General features: G+C 42.3%; 1 pseudogene; it reads left to right on the top strand.

The window, feature by feature from the left end:
• The first annotated feature begins 3,146 nt into the window (after positions 1–3,146).
• On the top strand, positions 3,147–8,777 carry LOC123620227 (annotated as a pseudogene).
• The last annotated feature ends 512 nt before the right edge of the window (positions 8,778–9,289 follow it).

Genomic DNA, 9,289 nt, shown 5'->3' with positions numbered 1-9,289 from the left:
TGGTTAAGAGCAGAATCAAGTTATTTTCTGGTATATCCTGCAATTCCTGATGTCCAACACGACAGTTACATTTGTTTAAAGTTTACTATTTTTATAATAATAAATAAGAAAAGAAATTATGAGGAGGGTTACACAGATTAGGAAGGTGAAATTCAGTTAATTCATTGTAGAGTGTTTACGTAGGAGTAGATATTTGTAAACGTGCCTGAAGATATAATAAAACCAGTAAACCCACGATGGACCTTTAAGGTTATCTGCTCCATCGTTCTGCCTGTAGTCCGAATTAGAACCATCTGGGTCAGATGAAACCCCCCCTGTTTAAGAAACCTGTAAAGGAGCTTAAATTAAATAGAATCAAATGGTTTCTGAGCAGGCCCTTTGCCACTGAGAAGCTCTAACCAAAATAGTGGGGATTAATTATCAGGTCATAAAACTCATGAGCATAAAGAACATAACTTCACAAAATTTTTCTCTAGCACAACTTAATGTCTAACCAGAGCCTTCATTCTGTCTGATGTAGAAAAAAGTCTGTTCAATCCAGATAAACTCAATTAATTGATTTTCTTTCCAGGAATTTTAGATTAAGACTCAATCAGTGTTCTGCCCACCCACTCCCGCAGTAACATCTAATTTGGGGGGGGGAGTTTGGTGAGATGGGATCTCTGGTCTGCAGCTTTCCTCCTATACCTGACGGAATCTGCTGGGATGTAATTCACCTGAAACTCCGGTCATTACCTTGGGTCTCTTCTATACCTGCCAGCATATCCTCTGTCCTGCCTTGCCTTCCGCTGGCAGGCTCATAGGGGTCGTTCTTCTTGTTCTCATGGCCAGGTCCCTCTGGGTAAGCAAATCATTTGTGAGCCCCTCTTTGTCCCTCTAAGGGGCATGTAGAACTTTTGGACATTGCACCTCAGATGTCATAAGAGCCTATGGGTTGGAGGGATGCCATCTCAAGCCCTCCCTGTGCAGACCTGCCTTATTTCCATTCATGCTGGATAGCCACTCTCCAAAGCAGGTATAGGGGACCTCTCTAAGCATGGCCACCCCCGCAGGCTTTACCTGGGGAACAAGATACAGAGTTCCTCTATTCTTGGATCCCCCTCCCTGTCTGGGCTCTGTTCTGCTCTCATCTCTCCTTTCCTTCCAGGCGTACCACGGGCAAGGGGCCAGGCCCCTCTCTGGGACTGACTGGCAGCTAAGCTTCCTTATCCTTCTCTGACGCTCCTCTTTACCTAGGCTGAAACTTCCCCCTCAATAAATAGAGAGAATTAACTACATACCTGTCTTCCTTCAGAGTTTTAGCCTTTGAAAAAAAAAATTGTTTAAAAAAAGAAAAAAAAAAAAACCCCAACTCATCTCTTGCCTCTCCTGCAAAAATACAGCTTCAGATTTCAAAATTAATGCCCCTGCTCTGAGTTTTAAGAGTCCATTGGGAATTCAAATGAAAGAAGGAAAAAGAATTTGCCTCTATTCTTTATAAGTTCTTTAAGTCTCCTTTCAATGAATGAATGCTCTCTGAGGCACTTAATTTTTTTTCTTTTTCTTTTCTTTTTTTTTTTAAATTCAGGATATTATGGGGGTACAAACATTTTGGCTACATGAAATGCATTTGCCTCACTCAAGCCAGGGCCAAAACCATGTCCTTCCCCCATACAGTGTGCCCCGTCTTGAAGGCATCCCACTTAGGACTGGAACCAGACAAAGTTGCCCACTATCTCCTCTTCTATTCGACATAGTACTGGAAGTCCTTGCCAGAGCAATCTGAGGCACTTCATGCTGTTCTGTCTATGGAGATGGGTCATGGTGTGAAAGAAGGAACCACACTTTAATATTTCTGAATTTTAATCTGTAATGCTTATGTTTCAAATCTCTAGTTATCTAACAAAAGTCACCGCATGTACACCCACTTCCTCTCTCTTCAAAGCCAACAAGAAGGAGGCCAGTAGTTCTAGTTTCCTGAGCCTAAGGGTGAGGAAAGAGACTACAGCAGACGTACACATGACCATTAATTGCCAAAAACTGTCCTCCAAAGCAAACTGAATTGACAGAGCTCAGCCTTGAGAGATTTCTTCAGATCTTTGCTCTTCTACATCAGAAGTATCCCTAGAAATAAAGGGAATTATTGATGGAATCAGAATCAGCTTTGAATACTCAGAAAATTACTTGCTTACATGCAGTTTTACTCTTATACATTTGGCAATGTAAGATAAGTGACAAAGAAATTCTGTCACCCTGGGTCCTATATATTGGACAGTGAACACATTTTTTAACTTTGTAATGAAGACAGATTAATATGCCTCCAACCTGAAATGACTTTGGGATTGTCAGAAAAGTGAGGAGGGGAGTGAAAGGTCCCACCTCCATTCATTAATCAATTTGCAGTGTCTTAATTAAACTCTCCTCTGTGCCTCAAGAAGGTGAAGAAGGACTATAAGGTAGGACTTAAGCAAAATTTCCGACAACCCTAATTCAAATATAAATAGAGGGAAATCAACTCTGAATCTTTCTGAGATAAAAGGAAAATGGAATTCTTTCCTATCATGCATTCCTCTATTTGAAGGACTAACATGCAGAAAAGAAATTAGACTCATTTGAGATTCTTCCTCCACAAGACAGAACTGGGCTTAAGTTTCAGGGAGGAAGATTTAAAAAAAAAAAAAAGAACATGGACTTACTTTCATTTCTCCCAAGTCACATCAGCATCTTTGGAGCAGAGGGAGAGAAGCCAATATTTATGGGACATGATTCTGTTACCCATGTGTTCTCATTCCTAGCTCGGTATCCAGATTGGATCAGCATGCATTCCAGGTATTTATACCAATCCACTGAAGTCCATAACCAAAGACCCATGCTGCATCCTCCCAGGATGGTTATTCAATCAATCACATGTCAATTCACCTCCATTTCTCTTCTTGTTTGTGAGGATAACCTGAGAGACCCCACAAAATCCTTTGTTGTAGAGCATTCTTCATCCATCAGTTTAACGACCCTAATCAAGAAAGACATGAGGTGCATTTGACAAGACTTATTTTAGTTCGCAGTTTATATCTCATCTCAGCATTTTCTCCTCTAGGCAAATTAATCCCAAGGGCTCTAAATTTTTCCTGATACCAGAAAGGGGAATAATGAATTGCAATATAATAGAGTGACAATATCCTAGATTATGTGCAAATTTGTATCCATTCTCAAATATTTTTCTGGCTGTGCAGTCACATTGCCTAAAGATTCCAGCTGTCTGGATACCCAACCAGGTACTCACAAGGCAACCTCATCTTGGTACTAGATTTGGCCCGAGGGCCCGCAATTAGCTTTGTTGGTCTAGAAACATTTTGATTAGTCTGCCAGAATTGAACAAATCCAGGAAAACCAACCCACAACAAACAACTATTCATCCAACAAATTCCTTTATTCATTTGAAATGAATAGTCTATTTTATGACTAGCCCTGCTTGGAATGTTGGGATACAGCAGGAAACAAGGTGAATTCTCAGTCCTCATAGAGCTTACATAGGTGCAAAGAAGCATCTAATAAACAAGTAAGCAAATAAATAAATAATGGAATGTTAGATAGCTGTAAATATCATGAAAAAATAATGCAGGCTGGCGGGTAGAGAGTAACTGGTGCACGGCTGCATGGATAATTGATTATGTCAATATATTCATTTGTAATATGACTTTCCTTTCCCATGGCAAAATGTTTCAGTCCTCACTCTAGGACAGAATTTTCCAGTTATAGAGGGCAGGGAAGCTGAATTGGAATACATGTCAGTTTGGAAAGTGAGAAATTTGTACAAAAGAAGGAGATTGGTAGGATGTGGTAGGTTATAGACTGTCCCATTGCATGGAAACCTCTAGTAGATGCAATGGAATTATAAGAAATGAAACATAGGAGTAAGAACATTACATAATTGTGGTTCAGCAAGAAAACACATACCTAAACTGAGATGACATCTTAGAGACTAGATCTGATATAACCCCTCTCTTACCTTCACCATCCAATCCCCAATTAAAAGGTATAAAGACAGTGAGTGTGCAGTTCTGGGCTTTTCTGATTTGACAGCCCCTGCGTGTGTGGGCTGTCAAGCCTACTGCATCTTGCCTGCATCACTTGAGAGAGGGATTGGATACCTGATCATTCCCGCCAGTATGTATTTTATTCGTTTATATCCTGTGTAGTGTTTGTTGGCTAATATGGCAATTTTTTAAAAAGTCAAAGAAACAACAGCTGAGTCTGATTTATCAATTTTGCCATCCTCAAACCTGCACCAACCTCAAAGAAGTCTAGTCTAGTTCAGAGTAAGAATAATAAATGTTTACTGAGCACTTACTATGTGCCAATAATAATCTAAGAACTTTACATGGATCAGCTTATTTAATTCTTGCATCAGCCTTATGAGTAGACCACATGTTACAGATGTTAGAACTGAAGCTCAGAGAATTTGCGTACAGACATAGTCAGTGGCAAAGCTGGAATGTGGCCCCGTCCGGCCCTAGTGAGCACTAACCCACCACACGACAGGGCCACTCCTCACCAGGACACCCCAATGTAGATATGGTAACATCTGTACCAGGTGTAGTACTGAGGAAAAAAAATTAGCGATCACATTCCAGCCCGTCCACCCATGACCATGAACAGAGAGATTGATCACTACCTCCTGGTGTCATATCCAAATCAGAAAGAAAAGAAGACAATTTTTGGTATCAGCCTAGACCCTAATGTTAAGCTATTATTATTGATAGCTCTCCCCTTGTTCCCAGCTTCCTTAGCTTCCTCATCTTCCCTTTTCAAGCAGACCACCTTCCAGAATTGTAAACCCGGGTGAATACTTACATAAGCAAAATACCAGCAGGGCAATGAACTTGCTGGGAGGATATCACAGAATGCAGTCTGAAGCTAAGGATAAATAATTGGGGGTCTATCTGCTTTGGCTTATCTACGCATTTTTCACTAGCATTATACAATGAGACGCCTGTTTAACACTGGAAATGGGAGCAACACCCTGATGGAATTTATCAAGTCCAAAACTGAACTCGTGGCTTTGCTTCCAAGATCTGCTTCTCCCAGAGTCTTCCCTGTTTCAGTTAATGGAAACTCCCCTCTCTCCGTTGCTCCAGCAACCAACTTGAAGTCATCTTTGGCTCCTTCCTTTCTCTCACACCCCATCTGCAGCTCATCAGCAAATCCCACTGGCACTACCTTCAAAATACATCCAGAAGCTGATTATTTCTCACAATCACAGTCGCTACCACTCTAAACCCATTTCTCTACCCCACTTCTACTAACATTTGGGCTGGAAAATTCTTTGTTGGGGGAGGCTGTCCAGTTCACTGTTTAGTAGCATCTCTTGCCTCTACCCACTAAGATGCCAGTAACACACCCCTTCTCTGCTTCCTCCAAGCTGTGACAAACCAAACTGTCTCCAGACATGGCCAAATGTCTGCTGGGGACAAAACCGCCCTTCCTGGAGAACCTCTGCTCTTGACTAAGCCATTGTCAACTTTCCCTTGGATTATTGCAACAGCCGACTGCGTGGTCTCCCTGTTTCCTGCTTGCCCAACTACAGGCTGTTGTCAGCCCAGCAGCCAGAAGGGCTGTTCTAATGTGGAGGTTAGATCATGATGCCACTTGTCCACTCACCACTTTCCATGGCTGCTGTCTCGTTCACTAAAAGCCAAAGTCCCCTTTCCTCAGCTGTCACCAGGGTGCTCAGTCCTTCCGAGGAAGCTAAAGTCATGTTGGGGTGAGGGCCTCACTTCATCTGGCGACTAGCACCACGCCTGGCAGCACCAGCCCCCTCGTACTCGCTCACGCCATGGCCTCTGTCTCTGAGCTCACCTACATCTCCTCGGCCTTCGTCTGCACAACGATGAGGTGACTGTCATGGGGGATAAGATCAATGCCCTCATTAAAGCAGCTGGTGTAAATGTTGAACCTTTTTGGCCCGGCTTGTTTGCAAAGGCCCTGCCAATGTCAACATCAGGAGCCTCATCCGCAATGTAGGGGCCGGAGGACCTGCTCCAGCAGCTGGTGCTGCCCAGCAGGAGGTCCTGCCCCCTCCTCTGCTGAGGAGAAGAAAGTGGCAGCAAAGAAAGAAGAATCTGAGGAGTCTGATGATGACATGGGCTTTGGTCTTTTTCACTAAATCTCTTTTATAACATGTTCAATAAAAAGTTGAACTCTTAAAAAAGAAAAAAAAAGCCAAAGTCCTTCAATAGCTTAAAAAGCCCTACCTAATCTGCACCAGCTCCACTGCACGTGACCTCCATGACCTCCTCGTCTGCCTCTCTCCACCTTATTCCGTGAACTGCAACAACCCTGGCCCTCTTGTTGTTCCTTGAATGCCAAGCACACCCCTGCCTCAGGACCTTTGCACTTGCAGTTCCCTTTCTTAGCAGGCTCTCTTCCCAGATATCTGCATAGCTCGCTCCCTCACTTATCTCCTCCTTGCATAGACCTCTTCTGACCCCTGTAGATACTACTACATTGCTCACTCCAGCCCCAGGTTTTCCTGTTCTCCATACTGCTCTATTTTCCCCCACCCCAGAGCATTTATTACCATCTGACATGCTGTATGTTTCCTTATTTATTTGTTTATTGTTGAGTTTATTGTTGGATCCCTAGCATCTACAACAGTGCCTGCTTGCAGAGAAGTCACTTCATGAATAATACATGGATGAATGCCCAGGTTATGCCAAACTTTTTTAGAACGTTATAAAGTTCTAAGGGACATGGTGCAATCAAAGAATATTCAAGTTTACTCTAACAAGATTTATTTTCATTAGTTTCTGTTTTTCAATGTATCTTTCTTTAAACACTGGAGGATGGGAGATAATGCTCTCATCTTGCACTGTAACCATTCAACATGTTCTCAGACCTATAGAAATATCCTTTTTGTTCATTCATCAAACACTTACCATGTGTACCACATGGTTAGCTAGGTGCTTGGAGAATAAAATTAGGCATATGACATACTATGCTCTAGCAACATAGGGAGGACCTAGGTGAAAACCACAGGAAAAGTAACAAAAACAAAGCAACGTGGAGCAAGGGCAGTAGTTAGACAGGATTAGGAGGATAAGATGGTGTTTGTGAAGGAGGCATTTCTTGATATGAGCCTGAAGATACAGCAGGACTTTGGCAGTCAGAGAAAAAGGACATCCCAGGAAAAGAAGACAGAGTGAGCCGTGAGTAAAAAGTTGAATGAATAAGCTTAGAGGTATTCAGGAAATGGCCAAGTGGGTCAGGTTAGAACACAAAATGCCAGACTCAGCTGGGCACATGGGAAGGCTCCAGAGAGGAGGAGAGTGCAGATGTCCGAAGTGTGGGCTCTGGAGTCAGTGAGACCTTGGTTCTGTTGACCAGCAGTGTAACTTCTCTGTGTCAACATGAGCGGATGATGGTACTTGCCTCATCATAGGTTCTTTTGAGGATGAATAACATCATGCATACAGAGTAGTTAGCAAGGGGCTTGGTGCATAATGAGCTCTGAAATGTTAGCCAATATTGTTTCCTTATTTCTGTGTGCAATTCATAACACATTTTCCCAAATCAGCACCAATTGCTTAGAAATATTTAGTAGGTGGTTCCCACTGGAGGCTGTGAAAATAGCTCTGAAGGAGACTCAATAAGCTGCTAATGAATAGTTGGGTGAGGTATAGACATAAAAAGAAAAACACACTTAGGGATACACGCAAGCATGGCTGACCCGCCACCCCATGTCTCTCTCTCCCTCTCTCTCTCTCTCTCTCTCACACACCTTTTCCAGGTGTCCCTTAGGCAGAATTCTGCAAACAGCATGTTGTAGTAAGGGCTCCTGACATTGCCCCTCTAGTGATGATCTCTGAGCCAATGCAGAGGGAGGTTTTCTAATCAATGTTTCCCTGAGAAGCCTGTGGTTGCTTGGGATGAGAAAAACCTGTGATAAAATGTCGTGCATAAATTGATAAAGTAATTATTATTACTGTGGACAATGCAGTGTAAGAAACAATGTCCTGGTTAATTTATTCATGCCCTTGAATTTATACTTTCCTGGTTTCACACTGTATCCAGCCTTTACACAGCAAAAGTGGATATATACATGTGAAACTGATATGTTTTACTTCATAAACCTGGTTTACAAAATAAGTTTATTTTTTTGTCGATAAAATCTATATGACTCTAAGTTTACACTCCCTGTTGAGAGACTATATTCCTCCCTACCCTAGAATGACCTTTTCTGCAATCATGGCAGTTTCCAAGGTTGTTGGGGAAATTAAATAAGGAACTACAGGGAAAGTGCTTAGATTAGTGTCTAGTTTTATTCTAACGGAATAGCAAGTGCTCAATAAACATTTTTTTTATTATCGTTCCTACCATCAATATCATTCCTAGTATTTCAACTTGCCCATTGGATACAGAATTTGGTGAGCCAACTCGAAGCAAAGGATGCTACACGCACAGTAGTTGTTGAAGCTATTCACAAATATTACTTCTCCTTTTCCTTTCTGGCATCAGGTAGAATTGCACTTATGCAACCACTTGTTGTTGGGTGGGACCACAGCACCAGTTCTAGCCAATGGGTTGTCAGTGGAAGCAACAAGTGTCACCTCCAGGCTGGAGCATTTAATTGGTCAAGTAGGACCCTCTGGAGCTCTATTTTTGCTCTGCCAAGGAGAACAGCAGAGTCTCAGATAATGGCTGCATCTTCTGTCTTGGTACCCAAGTAAGAGCAATGATAAGATGGAACTGCAATGGATATGTAGTATAAACAAGAAATAAATCTTTTCTTTTTCAAGCCATAGGGATTTGGGTTTGTTGTTACTGTGACCCACCTTAGGCTAGCCTGACTGATACACACCAGTAAATAACTTGTTATCTGAGAACAAGCTATTGCGTTGCAAATGTACTGCCAAAGCAGGGGGCCATGACTTATTGACAATCCAAAAAGAGTCTTCACCAGTGGATGTTCCTGCCACAGCAGTTCACAAAGTTGTGTTTTGTTTTGTTTTGTTTCAGAGAACATGTGGGGGAAGGGAAAACAAGGCTCCTTATGCTCTTCTATGAGCTCCCAACATTATGATCCTTCCTGGCCAGTATTCCTGAGGTGTTAAAGATGGCCCAGCCTCAAACACATGCTTCATCCTCACCTGGGCAATTTGAGGTCCTGTCACCAACCACACACCCTCTCTATCACCATGACATGTTGGTGTCCTTTTCTACCTGCTGGTCTCAGTGCATACTGTGTCAGTCATTAGGGATTTTTAAATAATGTTGAACATCAACAGGGAAAGAGAAAGGGAGTTTCCAGTCC

This window comes from Lemur catta, chromosome 15, assembly GCF_020740605.2.
Source record: "Lemur catta isolate mLemCat1 chromosome 15, mLemCat1.pri, whole genome shotgun sequence".
Taxonomy (NCBI): domain Eukaryota; kingdom Metazoa; phylum Chordata; class Mammalia; order Primates; family Lemuridae; genus Lemur; species Lemur catta.
Note: the sequence above shows the minus strand (reverse complement) of the source record. Positions and strands in the feature narration are given on the sequence as shown.